Raw genomic sequence first — 22,673 nt, forward strand, 5'->3', positions numbered from 1 at the left:
AATATGCTTTCATGTTTTATTTGCTTGCTTGTTTTGATCTCAACTCATGCACATGTTATATTTGATGAAATGCTAAGCCTATGAATCCTTGCATTTACTATCATCTTTTATTTTTTCAATGAGACTTGTAAGACATAACCCAACTCGAGTCTCATTAGACCATGCATGTTGTTGAGTAGGGAAGATTAAGTCGACTTGTAGGTGTCGTACAATCTAATCGATTCGGCTCCGGAAACCAAACTTTCCTAGGATTGTAAGATATAACCCAACTCAATCCATCACAACAATAATTGCTTGCTTATAATTTGAGAACATGTTTGTATGATCATATCCCATGATTCCCTTATGATCCCATGACACCCTAGTGCCTTTAATCAATTGTTTACACCCCTTTAATTCATCTTGCTTGCTTATTTTCATTGCTATTTTAGTTTAGTGATCTTCTACATCAACCCAATTTGTGACACCCCTTAGACACCACTAGTTTCAATAGAAATCTCATTTCAATACCCGTCCCTTGGGATCCGACCTTTACTTGCCTCTTTACTAATTGTAGAGTTGTTTTTGAAGCTATAAATTGTGTTTTGATTCGACCGTGACCCAACGACCACATCTTAATTTGTGAACACGAAACGGACTCGCATAAAAAATGGCGCCGTTTCCGGGGACGGTGTTTACTTGATTTAGATTTCTTTTTATTGTTATTAGTTGTGTCTTTCTTCACCTTGGGGAAGTAAAACTCCTCAAGGTTTGTTCTAATTGTTTTCGAGTTGTTTGATATTTTACATGTCTAGAAGGTTACAAGGTGATTTGTTACCTTTTGACCGTGAAATCGAAAGAACCTTGACGAACAATAGGAGACTTGTTAGGAGGAATTTAAGAGGTATTAGTGAAGTTGTTCAACCCACTAGTGAGTTTGTCAATCCTTTCGCAATAGAAGGAGAAGAGAACCCATTACACAATACCCCACAAAATCCACCTACAATGCCTAAATTCTCGTCACACTCCGTACCCACCGAGGAGAATCTACCAAATGGTACTCCTACACCGCAACATATAACCGAAAATTTTATTGCCAAGTCCGCCTTCATCCAATTAGTTGAGAGGAGCCAATTTGGGGGGATGCCTAGTGAGGACCCTCATTCTCATATGGAAACCTTTTGCGACTATTGTGATGCAATCTCTCAAACGGGCGTGACTCAAGACCAAATTAGATGGGTCTTATTTCCTTTTTCCTTAATCGGCACCGCGAAGCAATGGTTGAAGGGCCTTGATAAGGTCACCCTTGGAATAGTTTCTTGGAAGAAGTTGGCTCTAGCTTTCTACAAAAAATTCTACCCACCGGAAAAGACTAACATGCTAAGAGCTCAAATTACGGGTTTTAAGCAAAGGGATGAAGAGTATTTGTATGAAGCTTGGGAGCGGTTTAAGGGAATTTGTCGCTCATGTCCTCACCATGGACTTAGCGAATGGTTTTTGGTACAACAATTTTGGAATGGTTTATATGAAGATTCTAGGAACATTCTCAATATGGGATCAAATGGAATGTTCACCGAAGTTGATGACAATCAAACATGGAACAAGATTGAGGAAATGGCGGTCCATAACTCATTATATAGTAGACCTCGCAAGGCTACTAGAGGAGGAAAGCATGAAGTGGACTCCGTTACTCAATTGGGTGCTCAACTTAGTGCTCACATTGACACAATCAACTTGAAGTTTGAACAAGCTATGGCTAGACTTGAGGAAAACTCAAAATCATCAAAGCATCATGTTAATGCCATGACGGCATCCTCATCAATCCCAAGTGGGATATGTGAGAATTGTGGAACTTTGGGACATGACCAAGGTGAATGTAGGGGAACAAATGAACAAGTGAATGCTTTCCAAGCATACAAGAGTGGCACCCCTTATTCCAACTTTTACAATGAAAACACCAAATTCCATCCAAATCTCTCATACAAAAGCCAAAATGTTCAAAACCCTCAAACAACATACACTCCACCACCCATGAGAAACCAAAATCAAAGACCCTTTTACAATCAAAACCAAGGTTACCAAAATCAAAATCCATACAATCACCAAAATGACCAAGGCTTTGATGTCCAAAAAGCGGTCCTCCAAATGCAAAATAATCAACAAGAATTTTTCACTCAAATGCAAGAAGATAGCCAAGCAAAGGAAACCACCATCAACAACATTCTAGCTCACACCAAGATGTTGGAAACACAATTGACTCAACTAGCATCTTCGAGCTCACAAAGACAAAAGGGGCAATTACCACCTCAAAGTAATCCCCCTAGACATGAAACGGTTAGTGCCATTCACTTGAGAAGTTGTACAAGGTATGAAGCACCGAAGAAGCATGTTGAGGATGAAGTTGTGGAAGCTAGTGAAAAGGAAGAAATTGTGCAAACTCCAAAGATGGAGAATCATCAAAAGAAGAAAGTTCAAAGAAAAATGAAGACAAGGCCAAGGAGAAGGAGCCCATTGTGATTAGACTTCCTTTTCCAAGTCGTCAAGCCAAGCCCAAATTTGATGATCAACTTGGAAAGTTCATGGAAATTGTGAAGAATTTGGAAGTCTCAATTCCTTTCACGGAATTAATCAATCACGTGCCGACCTATGTGAAATACATGAAAGATATCCTCACAAAGAAGAAGTCGATCCGGAAACTTGAGACTATCGCCTTCACGAAGGTGAGTAGTGCAATACTTCAAGGGAGTTCACCTCCAAAGTTAAAGGATCCGGTAAGCTTCTCAATACCGTGAACCATTGGCGACACGACGATCAACAAAGCCTTATGTGATCTAGGGGCTAGTGTGAGTGTCATGCCGTACTCGGTGAGTAAAAGGTTGGGGATGGGAGAGCTTAAATGCACCAATATCACACTCTAAATGGCCGATAGATCGACGAAGACACCGTTAGGGATATGGGAAGATGTCCCCGTGCGAATTGGGAAGTTTTTCATCCCGGTAGACTTTGTCATTGTTGATATGGAGGAAGATTCCAACATTCCAATCATCCTAGGAAGACCTTTCCTACACACCGCGGGTGCGGTGATTGATGTGAAACATGGTGAGCTCACTCTAGAAGTGGGAGATGAAAGCATAACTTTTAATCTGGACAAGACTATGAGAGCTCCTCGTTTGCATGAACCATGTTTCATGATTGATCATTATAGCCGAAAGGATGAAAGGAAGAAATCGGAACTCCAATGGAAGAAGAAAATTGAAGATGCTCCATTCAAAGAGCAAGTGAATTGTGACAAGGAGAGCTTGCAAAGCTCATCAAAATCAATCAAGGAAGAAGAGGATGGCCTCATTGGCCAAGAGAAGAAATTGGGAGAGTTGTCTCCATCTAAGCAGGAGATTTTCAATGATCAACTTAATGAAGTTTGTGGTCTTTGGGACGACGAATTTGAAGGGATTTTTAATCCCTACATTGGTAATGCCATCGATCAAGACCAACAACAAAGGCCAAGGTCTATTGAAGACCTCTACCATGATAATGAACAAGCCTTTGATTACTTTTTCAAGGTGTTGAGCAACATCAACAACACCTTGGACATGCCCCCTTGACATCTCATTAAGAATGAGAGTTTGGTGGAGTCCTCCCTAAACCACCACTTGTAAATATTTCTAACTCCCTAACTTACATTTCAATTCTTGTATTGCACTTTTGTCATCTTTGGATTTTTATTTACTTCGATCAAAATAATTGTCATGTTTGAGAGAAGTGAGGGAGGGACTAACAATTTCAATTGATGTGTAGTGCTTTTAGCTTAGTGTGGGGATGACAATTGCCTAGGCTATCCATGCCTAGTAGTGCCCCCACAATGAAGAACACAAGACTTGAAGAAAGAATGGAAGAATGGTAAGGGAAATGCATTGTGCACGGATGGAACTGAATCCGTGTACACAGGGGAAGAATCCGAGCGGATTCCACAGAATCCGCCCGTCTTCAGTAATCCGAGCGTATTGCAGAAAAGACGCCCGTCCTGAACTGAGCTGAATTTTGAAAATTTCTTACTGTGACTGAATCCGGGCGTCCTGAGCAAGAATCCGCCCATCTTGAAGAATCCGCCCGTCTTGAAAAAAAGACGTCTGTCTTTGCAGCTGAGGAAAACAAGCGAAATTTTCTGGACTGAAATCCGTCCGTCTTCAAGCAAATCCGCCCGTCCCGTGTCAAGCAAATCCGAGAGTCTTCATCAGAATCCGCCCGTCTTTAGGCAGTTTTGTAAAGCCCAGAAACAGAAGAATCCGCACGGATTGGGTAGAATCCGCACGGATTGCCCCTGCAGATTCGAAAATTTCGGTCTCTTTAAAACCCCTCCCACCTTCATTCATTCATTCATTCATTCATAAACACTACCCACAACATCAAAACCCTCATCCTCTCCATCACAAAAACAAAAACCCTCAACAACATTCACCAAAAACAAATCAAACCATCCTTCCAACAACAAATCAATCACTCCTTCTTCAATAAAAATCAAAACCAAGCACAAAATCTTCAACCTTTGAGTCGATTTTTGATTTCATAAAGGCAAAGCCTTTCACCTTCAAATCGATTTGGGTATACTACAAATTGAAGATTTTTCATTCTTTTCTTGGTTAGTTCATCAATGGCAAGGACTAAGGGAGCAACAAAGGCAACAAAGGCACCAAAGGCTAAGGCACTCTCACAAAGGCAAAAGGCTCTTCAAACAAAGAAAGCATTGGCTATGGTGGTAGCAACACCAAACTTGGAAGTGCAACAACAACAACAACCTTCTATGGGAGCAACAACACCTTCTACTCCGGTAATTGATCAACTTTTGCATTATCCGGAGGTAACTTTTATTTCTGATACCCATAGAAATACCTTTGTCAAGTTTGCTATGAAGTCATTACAATCCACCAAATTTATATGTGAAGATACCTTAGAAAAATTGGGTGTTCTTGAGCAAACTAGAGCCTTTTTCAATGCCATGGGGTTGAAGAAATTGTTTGAAACAAAGGAATTGACATACCCCTCCCTTACCTTGGAATTTTTGAGTTCCTTGAAGGTCACCAAAGTTGAGAATAGGGAGAATCTCGAGTTTCGTCTAGCTAATGTTAGTAGACGCATTACCTTTAGGGAATTGAGTGAAATTTTGGGTCTTAGTAATGAACCGCGTTATTTCAAGAATTATGGAAAGTATGACCCCGAACCTCTTTGGGAGGCAATCTCCGGGAAGAAATTTAAGGATTTTCATGCGAGTCGTGCTCTTTTGGTCCACCATCCGGGCATAAGAGTATGGCACAAGGTCGTGGGTAACACCATAATTGCAAGGAAAGATACCAACCATTTCACCAAACTTGATTTTATTCTCCTTGAATCGGCTTTGAACATCGGAAGAGTACACACCAAGCCTTACAATTCTTTGAGGCTCTTGGTAGATAGATGGTTCAACATTGATTGTGGGAAGAAGGGCACTACCGTTATTGTCAATGGCGGCCTAGTCACTATCCTAGCCAAGCACTTTGATCCTAACTTCAATAAGGATAACAAGTACAAAGCAAAGGAGGGTGGCCATCTTGTTGATATGCATACTATGATACACAAGTTCAAGTGGGTTGCCCATAACCCCCTTGACACTAAGTATGGATGGCTCACTAGTGAAGCTAGATCGTTCACCTTGCCTTCAAAGATTTGTCGTCTAAGCGTCCACCGGACCAATTATCTACTTCCCCTTTCTAAAGAGGCCGAGTATATTATTCAACAACAAAAGGGTGATCTTGAAATGCCCTCCTCTTCCATTGTCATACCACCTTACCCATTCGAGTATGAAGAGTTCAAGCCGGAAGGAGTTGAAGCTAGAAAAGATTATGTGACTCTTCTCATGCAAGCAATGCACAAGCAAGCCTTTGAAGATCGGAAAAATGCTTACTTGGCTCAATATCCACCCCTCCTAAACTTAGCTAGGCAAGGACTACTTGATCCATCTTGTCCTTTGCCTAGTTGAGCGGATAGAGAAGTCCTATTTCCGGGTGCATCTAGGGTCGTTTTGGGTGACAATGAGGTTGTTGGTAATAATGAAGAAGTTGATGACAACATTGATGAAGAAGCAAGTGAAGGAGAAGAGGATGGTGAAGATGATGATGAGGAAGATGAGGAAGAAAGTGAAGAAGCAAATGACAAGGGAAGTGGCAATGTGACCACTTCTAATGAGGGAAGTGATGGTGATAGCATGATGGAAGATTAGCAAGCCTTGGAGATTCCTACCCTCTCATGGTTTGTCTATTTCTCTCTTTGTTTTAAATATAATTTTGATCATTGTTGGAGTAGTCCTAGCCCCATTAGAGGACTCACACCTCGGTACCATTGAGGTGTTCTCATTTTATTGTTCCCATTTTCAAAATCCAAAATGACAAATTAGTTTCATGCATAGCATAGTGTGTGCATGAACTACACCCATCCTTGGACATTAGCAATAGTGTCTCACTCGGATTGGGGAAATTAATGCATACACAACGGGAGGTAATCTAAATTATCCTCTCCGTCATAACAAAAACCATGCATCATGTAGTGTAGCTTAGTGTAGATTGCATTTAGTATAGAAATCATGCATCATCTTTGCATAATTTCCATCATTTTGGCCATTGAGGACAATGTCCATATTAGTGTGGGGATGGGAATTCTAACATTTAACTCTTATTCAAAAATCCAAAAAAATTGAAAAATCTCAAAAATCATAAAAACATGAAAATTGAAAACCCAAAAACATGTTTATTTCTTTTTGTATTCTTGTATATATTGTGTTTGTTCTATCCTTGTTCACATTGATTGACTACGCCACATCCGAGACATGAGGATATTGAAGACCGCATGGTATGATCTTTCCAATCTCCTTTTTCCTCTTTATGTTAATGACTATGTGGCTTTATTTTGATTGATGCGGTATAACAATGTGAACTTAGGACTTGCATTTAGTTTATATGTCATATTAGTTGATAAAATCACTTGCATTAGGATGTTTATATTAGTTGCATCATGGCATGTAGTTGCATGTTAGAAATGTTTTGAAAAATGCCTATTTAGGAACTTTGACAAGATCAACTAAGCCATTACAAATACTTGTTCAACTTAAGACTTTGCCTACTAGAATGGTTGTAAAACACCCTAGATAGTGTCATACTAGTGTCTTTTGACCTATGACCCAAAGCCTAGTCAAGGGTTTGCATGTGGGTCACCTATCCAACCCCGTGATGCGATGTGGACTTGGTTAACTTGTCTAGGTGACCTTGTTTGACCTTGTCGTAAGGCAACCCAAAAATATTTTCTATCAATAAGCTTGAAGTGCTCATTTCAAAGAAATCTTATCATGTGGAAGTAATGTAATGCCAAGGAAACCTGAAATGTTATGAATTGTTGAAAGTTGAGAAATTTAAGTTGTTTTGATGGAGGCGTACCACTTCGATGTGCTTTGGTGCGGGATCCATTGAATTGGGCCCCCATACGGTTGTGAATTCGGCCGCCCAGAGACAGAGTGACTATCACCCCGAAAAGCTATTGTCTAGAGGTTAACCGGTTGCCTAATAAGCGATTGGCGAAAGCAAAGGACACTAGCCCGGAAGGGACAAACCCCATCTTAAATTTTTGAAATGTGAAAGTGAAATGAGGACAATTTTGAATACTAGTCATATCCACCCGTTGTGAATAAAGATTTGAGCATTTCATTCCCAAAAAGCCTTTTGTCAAGCCACTTGGTCGAGTTTGGGACGATCCATGACCTTTACTTTTGTAGAGAATTCGAGACTTGTCATGTCATATGCAAATAGCATCATAGGGATCATCATTCCACCACCATCCGATCGCTCTTGACGAAAGCATTTGGAAATTGAGGACGAAAGTAGTCTAGTTTAACACCATTTGGAGGTGATTTAGTGCCATCCTCTTAGACTTAGTAATTTGTTGAACTAGTATTTGTGAAGGATTACATGCTCTTAAATTTATTCCTCTTTAGTGCCTCCGCCACTTGATGAGGAAGTGGCTATTCTTTTTGTAGATGCATCCATTATGTGATTTTATGTGCTTAATGTTTGGATGTGTCGTCATTTTGGCAAGACTCACCTTGCCTTGCAAGAAGGCATCCTACCTCATGGTTGTCTTGTTGTGAGTTGAAGGGGCGGAGTGAGACCCGCTAATTGTCTCATATCGGCTATATTATTAGGATAGGTTAGTATTGGTCCTAGTCTTTGTCACCTCTTAACTCGGGACGAGCAAAGGTTCGGTTTGGGGATATTTGATGTGACCATAATTAGCGCATATTTAGCCCCCGAATTAGCCTTGTTCCCATGCTTTTTAGTGCATATTTGGGTCATTTCTTATCTTTAGTTATTTGTTTTACATATTCTTTGAGATTTTGATCCCTTGGTAGGAAAGAAGTAAGAATCTTGCATTTTCATGGCAAAACGAAACTAAATTGATCGAATTCAATGACCAAGCATCAAGAAGAGACAAGATTAGAAGGCCTTTGTACATATTATAGTAGAAGAGCAATGTTGACAAAGGATCCTTGAGTCCCCAAGGAAATCCCCAAGGAATTTATGAAGAAAAGGGAAGAAAAGAAGAAGATGTGTTGCTGAGTGACAATCCGAGCGGATTGTCACCAATCCGTCCGTCCCGCAGCTGCACAATCCGTGCGGCTTTGTTTGAATCCGCTCGGATTCCACTTCCACAATCCGCCCGGATTCCCTTGAATCCGCTCAGATTCTAACGCCTGAATCCGCCCGTCCCGACCTTATTCCGCCCGGATTCGGCTCCAGCACGAATTGTCTTCTCCAAGCTACGAAGAAAGAAGCCCTTCTCTCAAAAAATACCGGGTCCTCCTTGCTCAATCTAAAAAGTGTAATTACTAGTTTAGCCCTTAGTTAACCCTAATGCATCCTCCCTAATTTCCACTATAAATACCCCATTAGTCTAATTAGAGGAGCATGTTCTTCTTATCAATAATTAGTGTAGTTAATATCAATCAAATCTCTCTTTAATATTGTAATCAAGTATTAATCAAGTTTTAATCCAAGTTTTAGTTCTTTAATCTCTCTTTTATTCATCCTTTATTTTGGGTAATTGAAGATTATTTGGGTTATTGTTGGGAGATTGACAACCTCTCAATTAAGCATTCAAGTACTTCTTTTATCTTTGCTTTATTATTGGAACCATTAGAAGGTATAATCTCTTAATCCCTTTTTAATTATTGTTAATTACTTTCATTTATTCATCATGTTTCATATTGTTGGTATGATTGACAACCTTGCTAGCATGATCAACATGATAATGAGTTAGTAGTCTCTTAGCTAGGGTTAATGGGTGATTAGGGGAAACCAACATGGGGAATGATTCATGCTTAAATTAATATGCTTTCATGTTTTATTTGCTTGCTTGTTTTGATCTCAACTCATGCACATGTTATATTTGATGAAATGCTAAGCCTATAAATCCTTGCATTTACTATCATCTTCTATCTTTTCAATGAGACTTGTAAGACATAACCCAACTTGAGTCTCATTAGACCATGGATACTGTTGAGTAGGGAAGATTAAGTCGACTTGTAGGTGTCCTACAATCTAATCGATTCGGCTCCGGGACCCAAACTTTCCTAGGATTGTAAGATATAACCCAACTCAATCCATCACTACAATAATTGCTTGCTTATAATTTGAGAACATGTTTGTATGATCATATCCCATGATTCCCCTATGATCCCATGACACCCTAGTGCCTTTAATCAATTGTTTACACCCCTTTAATTCATCTTGCTTGCTTATTTTCATTGCTATTTTAGTTTAGTGATCTTCTACATCAACCCAATTTGTGACACCCCTTAGACACCACTAGTTTCAATGGAAATCTCATTTCAATACCCGTCCCTTGGGATCCGACCTTTACTTGCCTCTTTACTAATTGTAGAGTTGTTTGTGAAGCTATAAATTGTGTTTTGATTCGACCGTGACCCAACGACCACATCTTAATTTTTGAACACGAAACGGACTCGCATCAGGCTCCAAACTCTAGATCATGTGTTGGATAATTCTCTTCATAAGGCTACAATTGTCGCGATGCATAAGCAATAACTGTAACACCCCTATTTATATAAGAGCCTTTAGCAAGACATTCTCAAGTAAATAAAGGTGTCACCATCTCAGTTGCCTGAGGTAGTAAGTATAAAAGACAAACAATACCAAAGTACTTTAAGGCGATATATTATTAATTTGCCTCAAAAGACTTTATTACAAATCTCCGACGAAATAAATAATTATTACAAGGTGTGGACGCGGGCCCACGGGGGCGCTTGGGAAAACAAGCGTTTGCATTTGTGGAGTCGCCACCAATTTATTGTTGAAAATTGGAAACCGTTCGAATACCTCGTGCCATGTCAAGACACAAAGTAGTGACATGAACACCAAGAACTCGTTACCCTTAGCATTCTATGTCTAGAATGACTCTCGTGGATGCCAATGAATACGGATGTTCACAGAGATCTGGAGTAAGGGGTGAGGGTACGTATTAGGAAGCTCTTTTGATCGAACACCTAATCCTGCCCGCCTCGATAGCGGCCTCTACTAATGATTAGGGAAATTGTCTATACTCGATATGTTGAAGGTTATATGCATGCAATGAAACATCCAATAAATTAATCCTAGCATGTGAGAATTAACTAAGTCGGTTAACACGTAATTTAGCATACAATTAATGTCAAGGTAGAAATTTAAGATCGATTACATGTGAAGGCATACAAACAATATGATAAAGAAATATAATAAAAATACAACGAATGAAAATTACAATAATTACAATGGATTTAATGATTTATGTCGAAAATACATCTAAAACGGATAATTTGGGAAAAGAAAGAATAAATAAATAAACAAACAAAAATTAGGGTGATAATACGAATAATAGTTAATTAATACATAAACTAAAACTAGGTCAAAGCAGAAACGGGAGTTCAGAGACAGAAATTAGCCAGGAACAGGCGCAGCAGAGCTGCGTCCCTTGGAAGAGGCGCAACAGTTGCTGCGTCCGTTCATTGGCTCAGTTCTGGCTGTGAAACCGGAATTACAAGCCGTTAATATTAATTGGTGATTTTAATGATTGATTATGAATAATTGACTCGGATGAAAGTGATGAACAGATTATTTACATGTGATTGGGTCATAAAAACAGTAAAACATGAACAAAGCTAATTAGATCGAATTATTTACAAGATTAATAAGGATATTAGCAAATATAAACAAACTAGTCGAATTAATTGTTAAACAGATTGTTAATGATGAATTAACGATGGTGACGATAAACAACAGGAGAAAATATATCAATGACGAACTCCAGAGACTCAATATCGATGAATCGAACCTCTAAAAACCCGAATTGAGTTTAATGACGAAAACCCGCAAATATGAATTATAAGGGATTTAAGTCGGGATTTATGCGATGAATTAAACACTAAGAATTTACATGCTAAAATTATCATATGAGAATTATTATGTCGACGAAATAATGAACAATTGAGAACAAAATAAAAACAAACAGACGAACAAAAGACGAAGGAAGAAGAAAGGAAGCAGGAACTGCGGCAGCCTCAGGAAGAGGCGCAGCAGGTGCTGCGTCCCTTCGAAGAGGCCCAGCAGTTGCTCCGTCCTTTCTCGACGGTCATCTTCTGGTAATTCGTAAAAAAGGATTTAAAGTATAGTTTTACAAATCGGTTTTAGAAATACTTTCGACATAAACCTTACATTATGATTATAATAATAAAGAACAATAAATAAAATAGGGATTATACACCCTCAGACATACATGTCTGACGAAACGAGATGAACTAAGTATACGTTTAGTGATGCTCGACTCGAATGTACGACGAAAGTGCTCTCGTAAGAGGAAACCGAATAAAGTTGATTAAAGTTGATTAATTGTGGAGTTGGTCAAATTGATAGGTCATGCAAAACGAGGCTGGTACTCAGAAGGATCCGAGCTTACGTGGTCGAAAGTTCAAGCACGTAGACGCCAAAAAGTAAGAATGTGGTCTAGAATGCAAAGGGAGAAGAGAAGGGTGGACACTCGCGTGAGAAATATGTGAGACCGAAGGTCTCAATTTATACTAATCACGTGAAAGAAGTGGGTTTTCGGAGAAACTTTGGAAGTGAATCTCGAAAAGATATGAAAAGATACGAAAAATACACAGAAAAGGACTTGGGAAGAGGCGCAGCAGGCACTGCGTCTTTTGGAAGAGGCGCAGCACCTGCTGCGTCCTTTCCCAAGTGGTTTCCTCTTGCGGAAGAAAGATTTCCGTGTTTTGGTTATGAAATAACGGATTTATCTTGTTTTCCTTAATATTTTGTGTGAATATCACGGGAAATTATTTGCCAAAGATTAAAATATTGTAAAATATGGAATAGAAATATCCGGAACATTCCAGAACACTCTAACTCGGTTTCAGAAAATAAAGACGATTTTTTGACCCGGACTCCAAATGTACTCTAATTACTGCCAAAATGACCGTATCGACACGTAGATGACAATTAAGAGGTAGACACAAGTGTTTGAGCGATCATTTGATGATAAACTTATGAACTGTCATAAATCGTTCCGCGTACCAAACATGCGGCCCAATCATCACCGGGTGGTTTGCGGTAGGTGCAGAAATGAGGTATCTACAGAGCCCCTACTTTGACTAAGGCTTGGACAAGGCGAAAGTCAAAGTATAGCCATCAGGTCAATCGAAGATTACAACCTGACAACTATGGCGACGCGAGGCGGCTCAAGGGGTCTGAACCAAGGACCTGTCGTCGGGAACATTTTAGAGTCTGTCGACTATCGGGGAGGGTCGTTTAAAGTTCATTAGACTACGTAAGGAAGCTCGCCAGCCATAAGAAGAGACCATACTTGATATTCCTTGAAACTCCAGGGAAAACAAAACGCGATATTGGGAGAAGACAGCAGGACACAGTCTGGAACTGCTGGGAGAAATCTGCTTGTGTTTGGCTTCAAACAAACTTCGGAAGAACTTGGGATCAATGTGGATCTCCATGTCTCGAGAGGGAATGACTGTCGGTCGTGAACTCTCGCTGGGGGAATATCATCGGGAACTGATCTCCATGTCTCGAGAGGGAATGTCTATCCGTGTACTCTCGCTGGGGGAACATAATAGGGAACTGATCTCCATGTCTTGAGAGGGAATGTCTATCCGTGTACTCTCGCTGGGGGAACAGAATAGAGGTGTGTCGAAACACCTGTTAAAGAAGGAACGCTCGTTGTGACAAGCTAGGTCTTGGATAAAAATAAGGCGATAATTTGCTATTGGCTTGGAAATGCATGTCCGGGCGAAGGATATACGTCGAACGGATCAACTATGTGATGTGGCATCAAGGAAGAGGCGCACCAAAGATGGGCCCACAAAATAACGAACTCATAACGAATTTTTGAAAATTCGTATAAAGGGAGGTTGAGGAAAAGGCGCAGCAAGAGCTGCGTCACTTGGAAGAGGCGCAACATCTGCTGCGTTTATTCTTGGACGTGTCAATTCTGCGTAAAAACGCGATGAAACAGAGGGTTTTATTTCATTATTTCGAAACATAAACTCTCAATGTCTCTCCAATTCCAACCATTTCCGTCAAAATTTGATCCAAAAGCTTGCATTTTCCATGACTAATCGAGGTATGTGTATTATTTTTGCATTAATCTTCTGTATTAGATCAAATTGGACCGACAAAATTAGGGTTTTCGACCCTAATTAGTCGAAAATTTGGGGCTTTTCCCCGAAATGATTTTGCCTTGCAAAATTTACTTTATAAATGGCTAATTGGTAATATGAAGATCATAACCATGTATTTGTTTCGAAATTTCGTTGAGTTTTGAGCATTTGAGTGAAATTGAGACGGTCTCACAACTAAACCGTAAATCGCTTCGAAAATAGCCTTAGGATTGCTCATTTGTGACGAAACTTGATATTTAGAATCCTTATATAATGGGTAAACTTCCTACCATCTCGGAATTTTGGTTGGTGACAGCTTTTTCAGGACACTTTCTAGGGCATAATCGCCGTTATAACGAAATGCTGTCGAAATTTCGACTCGAACCCATGACTAGGCTTCAACTTAGGCTTGACTCGACCCAAACTACACCATGAGCAGATGGGTTTGTCGGAAATTTGCCTAAGATGGCGATAAAAGAGCGATTTCGGAGCTCCGAAAACTCGAAAATCCCCTAATCAAGGCTTGTCGTCACTTGACGCGGCCTATATTTACTTTAATTTGGCAGGTGACGAGGCTTATACGTCAGGGAGAGCTCCCATGGATGTGGACACCGCTGTTGACCCTTCTTAGGTGCTTGAGGAGGCGTTGGAGGAGGCTTTCACCGCTGCGGTGATGGCTGCTGAGGACGAGGTCCTAGAGGAGGAGGTTGTTGAGGAGGAGGAGGCCCCGAGACGGGCCAACGTTGGACGGGGTGGTCGCCAGCTGAGGGGAGCACCTGCATGGGATGAGACTTGGGACAGTAGGCACCTGCTGTGGGCTGCGGAGGGTCACCTGTCCTACAGGATGGTGAAGAGCTTGGTAAATAAAATTCATCACTCTTCATTCATCTTCTTTCGTTTCTGTTTGTCATTCCTTTTCTTCTTCATCTGAGCTAAAGATAGCTCTTATTTCATCAGGTCGTTCTCGGGCTACACGATGGCGATGGGGTGCTACGAGAGGTTGTCGGCTGAGGAGCGAGCCATGATCGAGCGGGGAGCTTTTGGCGCCTTGGTGCAGGCTTGGAGGGATATTGCGAGGAGGAAGCTTCGGGCTAACCTCAGTCTCGTCCGAGCTTTCTTTGACCGATTTTGGGACACGACCTCCACATTTCACATGCCTTTTGGTGAGGTGGGGATCACGTTGGAGGATTACGACATGATTTCTGGTCTGCCGTGTCGGACTGAGGTGGTGGTGTGGCCGGAGACAGCCATGAGGGTTGACTCGGCGGAGGCTAAGAGGCTGATCGGCTGGAACTTGGCGCCGAAGGCGGCTGCGGTACCTGGCCTAGTGCCTACTTCCTACGTTCGATACTACTTCGCGGGGAATACCCCGGCGTCGGTGGTGATCGAGGGGAGGGAGACGTCTCCTCCTCCCTACACTACAGAGCAGAGAGTCCGCTTGTGGCTCTGGTGGTTCTTGTCTTTGATCTACCTCGGAGACAAGGGAGAGAGGCTTTCGACGAAGCTCCTTCCCTTTCTTTCTGACCTGAGCTCCCTAGGCCGTTGGGATTGGGTCACTACTGGTTTTGCGGTCCTCATCCGCTTCATGAGGGCCATGGTTCGTCCGGAGTTGATGGAGAAGGGGACTTCTCTTCTTCTTTGCATCGCCCCGGATCGTTGTTGGAGGTATGAACCTTCACTTCATTTCATGAAAGATCATTTCCTTTTCTTATCGAATCACGAAAGATCGTTGTTGATCACTTCGTTTCACAGGCGTGGGTGTACTCCTACTTTCCGGGCCTCGCGCCCAAGAGGACGGAGCCGGTGGAGAAGGCCTATCCCATTGTGAGGGATTGGGTGATGTGTTGCACGAGGAGTCGGCGTTCCTTCCACGACGTCTATCGGCGGGAGGTGATCGCTCTTCAGCTGGACGGCGTGAGTATCTTACCTTACATTTGTTTGTCTTTCTTTCTCTCGCTTTTAGAACTGATCATAAGAGTGACCCTTCGTTTGCTTTTCTAGTGGGTGCCCAGGCCATAGGAGGAGTATGCTGGCGCTCCTCCTTTCGTGGCTGAGGTCCTTTGACCTAGGAGCTCGAGGTGGCTGTTGCTGAGAACGTCGATAGGTCCTGTGTGGTACTTGGGTGAGCGCTTGGCTCGTCAGTGCTCTCGGGACGTCTTGACGGTTCCCATCGATCCTCCTCGGACGATGTTTAGGGAGCCTTCTGAGGCTGAGAGGGAGGCTGACCTGGCTAGCGTCAGTGGCGATGCCCTCCTTCTTCCTGGTGAGGACTACTCGGCGTTCCTCTACGGGAGGTTGGCGCACTGGCCGGTTGTGGTAAGTGCTTTATCCTCTTTCATTTTCGATTATTTGAGACTACGATGAAAGATCATCGGTTAACGAAAATCACCTGATCTTGCAGAAGGTTGAGGACGCCGGGATCGTGCCTCCAGAGTACCCCGAGACCCTTGAGTACACCGACGGGACCGGGAGGACGACGGTCTCCGAGCTGCGTGACTTTGACGTGGCGGTGAGAGATGCTGGCTTGGACGAGTGGCAGCATCTGATCCGGAGGGTGAGTCTTCTAACTTGTATAATTTTGTGTAAGAACACATTCGCTCGAGTTTGTCCATTCGTTAAGAATTTTCCTTTTGAAATGCAGGTTGCGCCATCCCGGTTCGTGGCTTTGTGGAGGGTAGCCAACCGGCTGCGGGCTACTGCCGTCGAGGCACTTGCTGGTGGCCGAGGACGTCAGGTATGAACCTTCCGTTTACTTCATTTTATAATCTTCCTTTATATTTGAAGTGATTGACATGAGCCAGTTTTTGTCGTTTGCAGAGGGAGCACGAGCTGGAGCGAGAGCTTGCCCAATCCCGAGAGGAGACAACTCGCCTGCTGAGGGAGCTCGAGGTCCGCGACGCCGAGGTTGCTACTCTCGAGGCGAGAGTTGCTGAGCTAGACGGCGACCAGCAGTAGCTTTTTTGTTGCTTCTCGTTTTTTGCTGTATTTTTGTATATTTGTACATTTTAGGACCCACTTTTGGACATTTGGACTATGTTTTGGGGCTCGAGCCCCCAGTTTGGTGTACATATCCCTCTTTTGGTTGTATATATGATGGCCTGAGTGCCTTTGCTGCTGGGTTGTTTTGTTTGTACCTGCAGGTTAGCTTTGAACAGGTTTGGTAGATGACGGTGTACGCCGTCATGCTACCGAAATGTACGCAGAAATCTCATAGAACATACATTTATACATATGGCCTAAATTAGCGCGAAACAATGACTCGAAAATGCAAAAAAAAATATGACCAGAAATGAAAATGCAAAAATTTGGTCGGAAATGACCGGACGGTAGGGAGGGCTACCCCCTAAAAAAAGAAAAAATAAGAACATATAAGTTTGAAATGTGATGTGAAGGGAGAGTGAAATGATTCCCCAAAAAGAAATTTTTTTTAAAAAAAGAAATGTATAAGTTTGAAAAAATTTAATAAATTAAATACAAAAGGTATAGATTTGAAAAATTAATAAATTAAATTAAATGGGTGAAATGATTCCCCCAAAAAAAAAAGAAAATTAAAAGGAAATGTACAAGTGTGCTAAAATGACGAAAATGTCGATATCGTCTCGAGATGCGTGCCCGCGAAATTAGGAAACACGAAACATGGCAACCTGACGCATTTACCAAAATAATGACCCGTATGAATAGGAAATTATTCGTTGAGGAATTTAGGAAAGATCCAACGCTGAAAATCACAGAAGGAGTGCTTAGGAAGAGGCGCAACACCTGCTGCGCCTGTTCCCCAGTGCGTCTGTTCTGACGGAGTTTTGGAAACAACTTTTAGTATTAATAGAGACGTCGAGGGAGGTTTTATTCACACAATTCTTCCGTCTTTCTTCGTCTTATTACATAAAGCTCTCAAAATAAGGATACATCATGAATACTCTTGAAATTCGTCTAAAAGAATGGACAAACGAGTTCTCTAATGTGGAGAAGCATGACATGGGTGCTTATAATTTTGGATCGCTCTTGAGCTTGAAGTTGATCAAGGTAGTCAAACCATTACTAGATGCTTGTCTTGACTATTGGGATCCTAATTATCACGTATTTTCCTTTCCCGGAGGCGACATTTGCCCATTTCCCGAGGAGATTGCTGCGATTGGTGGTTGGGACCCGGAACATTTACCTACTATTCCCTCCACTTCTCAAGGGTATAAGAACAAGTTTAAAGACTTGCTTGGATTGGCCAAAGTTGATGTTGACCGTCTTGTGACCTCGAAAGGGGTGCGAATGCTGGATTTCATCGATCGATTCATCAATAGGGCTGATCCCACTGTCTCTTATGTTGTGAGGCGAAGGGCATTCGGGTTTTGCCTATTACACGTATATGTCCTTCAAGGGCATGTTGATGAGGATACGAGGGGCGATCCTCGTCTTTTAAGCTTGATTGAGCAAATGGAGCTGCGCAAGAGCCCAGCTTGTCTGTGTTTAGGAGAGATCCTATTGGGCTTGGATAACAGGAAAGCTAATCGCGACCTACCTTATTTGGGAAGTCCCATTATATTGCAGGTAAAAGAACTCTTTTTCTTTTTTTCGTTCTTTTCTTTTTTTTTTCGTTTTTTTTAATACCCGCTTTTGGTAGGTCTGGCTTATGGAGCGTCTTCGATTGATCGAGCCCCCAGTTAACGTTCCTGCTTATCATACTCGCTCAATTGCAATAAGGACCAGGCTTTACATGGTGGACTTCACTGGAGTGTGCAATTACTGGGAAAACAAATTGAAGAGTGAAGATGGCCCCTTAATTAGATGGATCGTACCATGGTGGCATCTCAAATCTGTCACTGGGTATTTTCTCTGGATCCTATCCGATCTGTTCGCATTCCCGGCTTGGAGTTTATGATATGCATTTTCCCGGAGAGGATGATGAGGCAGGTTGGATTGAAGCAGATGATCCCGAAACTTGACACTGTCCCCCAGACTACTGTGGCGCTTACTACTGAGAGTCTAAGAGAATGGGCCATCAAATGGGCTCAGAGGAACATGTGGTTCTTAAATTATTCATTCAGTGCTCTATGGGTGTCAGATTCCTATCTGCGGTGGAGGAAAGCTACTACTCCGGAGGAGCGCGAGAGACTGAGGAAGCGCGAACCTGTGGACTACAAGGTTCGCGAGGTGGAAAAGGAGAAAGAGAAGCATCTGACTGAGGGAGAGGAAGAAGCCGGATTTCGAGTTGTTCATCCTTCGAAGAAACCGAAGACTTCTCCTGCCGTCAAGATGGTGGTTGACAAGAATGGCAAAGCAAGACCACGAGAGAGACCATTGGTGATTAGGTCGAAAGTGGCGCAAGAGCGCCCGGCTCGAGGTCGGGACAAGAAGTATGATAGAAATGACAAAGGCAAAGGGAAATGGAAGAGTAGCCTAAGTCTTTATTATTATTTATTATTATTATTTTTTATTATTGTAATAAGAAGGTGGGGTTTCTAGAATCCTAGCCTATTTAATATTTTTTATTATTATGTTATGTAACGTACTATTATTAGAAATGAAATAAAAAGGTTAATTGGTTATGAAACCATTGTGGTTTTCTTTTTCATTATCCTTGTCGAATTTCAAATGCATTTGCAAATGTCCTTCTATTTACATTTAAGACAATTAGATGGGTTGTATCCCGTGAAGGATTGCCTACGTATTCATTAAAAAAATGAAATCAAACCCTTGCGCGTAGTTCGAGTAAATGTAAAAGAATAATTGTTCTAAGCAAGAGCTTGTAATGAACTTAGAAAATAAGCATGAGCTTTACTTCCTCCTAAAATGCAATTTAGTTTATTTGATGATATGAGAATGACAAATTGTCAAAGTGCAAGAGCAAGATGACATTAGCTTGGTTCAGCTTGGCCAGGGGCCGTTTATTTCGTGCCACAAGAGCGACACGTGAGGTTACGCGAGGCGCGTTTTTTGCTCCTATTCTAGGCATAGTAACGTTTTAATTGGTCAAGCTTTGTTGGGTTGGCAAATTCGTTCCCATCTAGGTCTGTTATCCTAACCGCACCCCCTGGAAGTATGGACTTGACTAGGAATGGCCCGGCCCAATTGGGTTTGAATTTTCCTCCCGGATCGACAGGTAAAAGAGCCCTGATTGATTTGAGGACCAAGTCTCCTTCTTTGATGTTCCTTGGCTTAACCCTTTTGTTGAAGGCTCGTTTGATACGCGCCTAGTATGTTTGCACATTATGTAATGCACGTAACCTTCGTTCATCCAGGAGGATAATTTCTTTATATCTATCCCTCTTCCACTCGGCTTCTGGGATTTGACTTTCGAGCAAAATTCGCAAGGATGGTATTTCTAGCTCGACTGGTTGTACAGCTTCCATGCCGTAGGTCAAATAAAAAGGAGTAGCCCCAGTGGGCGTCCTAACGGATGTACGGTATCCCCATAAAGCAAAGGGTATCTTGCTTGGCCAATCTCTATAGTTGTCAATCATTTTCTTGAGAATCGTGACAACGTTTTTGTTTGCTGCCTCTACCGCGCCATTGGTTTGTGGTCTATATGGCGAGGATTAGTGATGCTTTATTTTGTACTTGGCTAGAAATTGTTCAGTCTCCGCTTGGAAATGTGATCCATTGTCACTGATGATCTCATGTGGGCAACCATATCGACAGATGATATTGGTTTGTATGAACTTTGCCATGTTCTTGGCTGTAAAACTGGTGTAGGAAGCCGCTTCTACCCATTTGGTGAAATAATCGATTGCTACTAGGATGAAACAGTGACCTCCTGTTCCGGCTGGGGTGATCTTGCCGATGATGTCAATTCCCCAAGCAGAAAATGGCCATGGGGATGTCATAATGTAAAGCAATGAAGGAGGAACATGTTCCACATTCCCAAAGATTTGACAATTATGGCAATGTCTTACATATTTGATGCAATCACATTCCATCGTGGTCCAATAATACCCTATGCGCGTGATTTTCTTTGCCATCATCACTACTACAAATACAGGCAACTACAACGGCCCTTTAACAACGCTTATTCACGAAAATCATCAAAAGACATTGTACAATGGATGGCGCGAATTTTACCAAACTTAATTACAACTGTTCTGTGTTGTTAACCGTTGTTATTGGTTTTAACAACGGGTCATACTTTCAAAACCGTTGTTAATATAAAAACTAATAACAACGGTTACATTTTAACCATTGTTAATAAATTGGCGCAAAATTAGTGAAAAGTAATTACAACGGTTTGTTTAGAACCCGTTTAGTGAAAAGTAATTACAACGGTTTGTTTAGAACCCGTTGTTATTAGGTTGTAACAACCGTTGTTATTAATGTAATGCAAATCTTAAGAACAACAGATTGCTTTATTCTGCTATACGCTACAAAACACAAACACAAGCTAATACTGCTACTATATCATCCTCCATTCCTCCCTGATAGTCTCTCTGTCTTCATCTCCGTCACTGTTATCGCCGTCTTCTCTCCCTCATCGTGTTTATCAATCAGGTATATATGTTTCTTAGCAACGCTTATAGATATAGGATTTTTTGGGTTATTATCTAATTTGTTGATAATTTAGCTTAATTGCTTTCCTGAATTTCGTTTATTTGTTTGCCTATTATTACGAATGTAGAATAATGACTCGAACTTGGATGATTGATGCAAATATGAGTGACCGCAACTATAAGGATGGTTTAGCTGAATTTTATGAAGTCGGTTCGAACAATTTGAAAGGTTCTTCTAGTATTGCATGTCCTTGTGAAAGATGTGGTAATATTAGCTATATCGCTTTTCCGGACGTTAAAATACACATAGAAAAGTGGAGATTTAGTCGATCCTATACACGTTGGATTTTTCATGGGGAACCATTAGAGGAAGAGAATAGCTCTAAAGAAGATGATGTTGAGGTACACGAAAGGCTAACTGATGATCCTGAGTTTGCCGAGTTTTTTGAGTTGGAAGAGTTGGAAGTAGAGAAGTTGAATGTTGGGTCTATAGATAATGAAGAGAATGATGATGAGTCGATTGCTTTTGAAGATGTAGGTGATGACACTAGTAATTGGAATGACCTTAACAACATGTATGAGAAGTTGTGTGAGTCTGAAGCACCTCTGTATCCTGGTTGTAAGTTCACAAAAATGTCGGCTGTGGTGAAGTTGTATAATATCAAGGGGGCAAATGGGGTGAGTGACACGTGTTTTACTAGTTTTTTAGCCTTGATAAAGCAGTTGCTTCCTGATGGTAATGTTCTACCTGTTAAGAGATATGAGGCGAAAAAACTAATAAGAGGAGTGGATATGAAATATAAGAAAATACATACATGTCCAAATGATTGCATATTGTATCGGAAATTATATCAAAACTTAACCAATTAACCTAAATGTTTGGAGTGGCGTTATAAGGATAAGGAAGGGATCCCGGCTAAGGTGTTGTGGTATTTTCCATGGATACCAAGAGTCATAAGGATTTATGAGAATCCCGATGATTCAAAAATGTTAACTTGGCATGAAACAGGAAGAATAAATGATGGAAAGCTAAGACACCCGGCAGATGGTATGCAATGGAAATCGTTCGACACTAAGTATCCCGAGTTCGACAATGAACCTAGAAACTTACGTCTAGCGCTGTCCACTAATGGAATGAACCCACACGGAAACATGAGTAGCCAACATAGTACTTGGCCAGTAGTGTTGGCTATTTATAACTTACCTCCATATGTGTGCATGCAAAAGAAAGTATTTGATGTTGTCGTTGTTAATTTCCGGCCCTAAACAACCTGGAAATGATATAGATGTCTATTTGGAACCTCTTCTAGATGATTTGCGAATGTTGTGGGATAGTGGGATAGAAGTATTTGATGCATATAAGAACGAAACTTTCAATTTGAGAGCGATGTTATTGTGTACAATATCTGACTATCCGGCTTATGGCGACCTTTTTGGGCACCCAGTTCATGGGAAAAAGGCTTGTCCATTGTGTGGGGAGG

The 22,673-nt window shown here is 41.4% G+C and overlaps 1 non-coding gene across 1 annotated transcript; it reads right to left on the reverse strand.

Annotated features, from left to right (window-relative positions):
* Positions 1-1,356: 1,356 nt before the first annotated feature.
* LOC141640633 (small nucleolar RNA R71) lies at positions 1,357-1,463 on the reverse strand. Its single transcript, XR_012543093.1, has one exon. It is a non-coding gene; the product is annotated as a small nucleolar RNA R71 (small nucleolar RNA).
* Positions 1,464-22,673: the final 21,210 nt, after the last annotated feature.

This window comes from Silene latifolia, unplaced genomic scaffold, assembly GCF_048544455.1.
Source record: "Silene latifolia isolate original U9 population unplaced genomic scaffold, ASM4854445v1 scaffold_95, whole genome shotgun sequence".
Lineage (NCBI taxonomy): Eukaryota > Viridiplantae > Streptophyta > Magnoliopsida > Caryophyllales > Caryophyllaceae > Silene > Silene latifolia.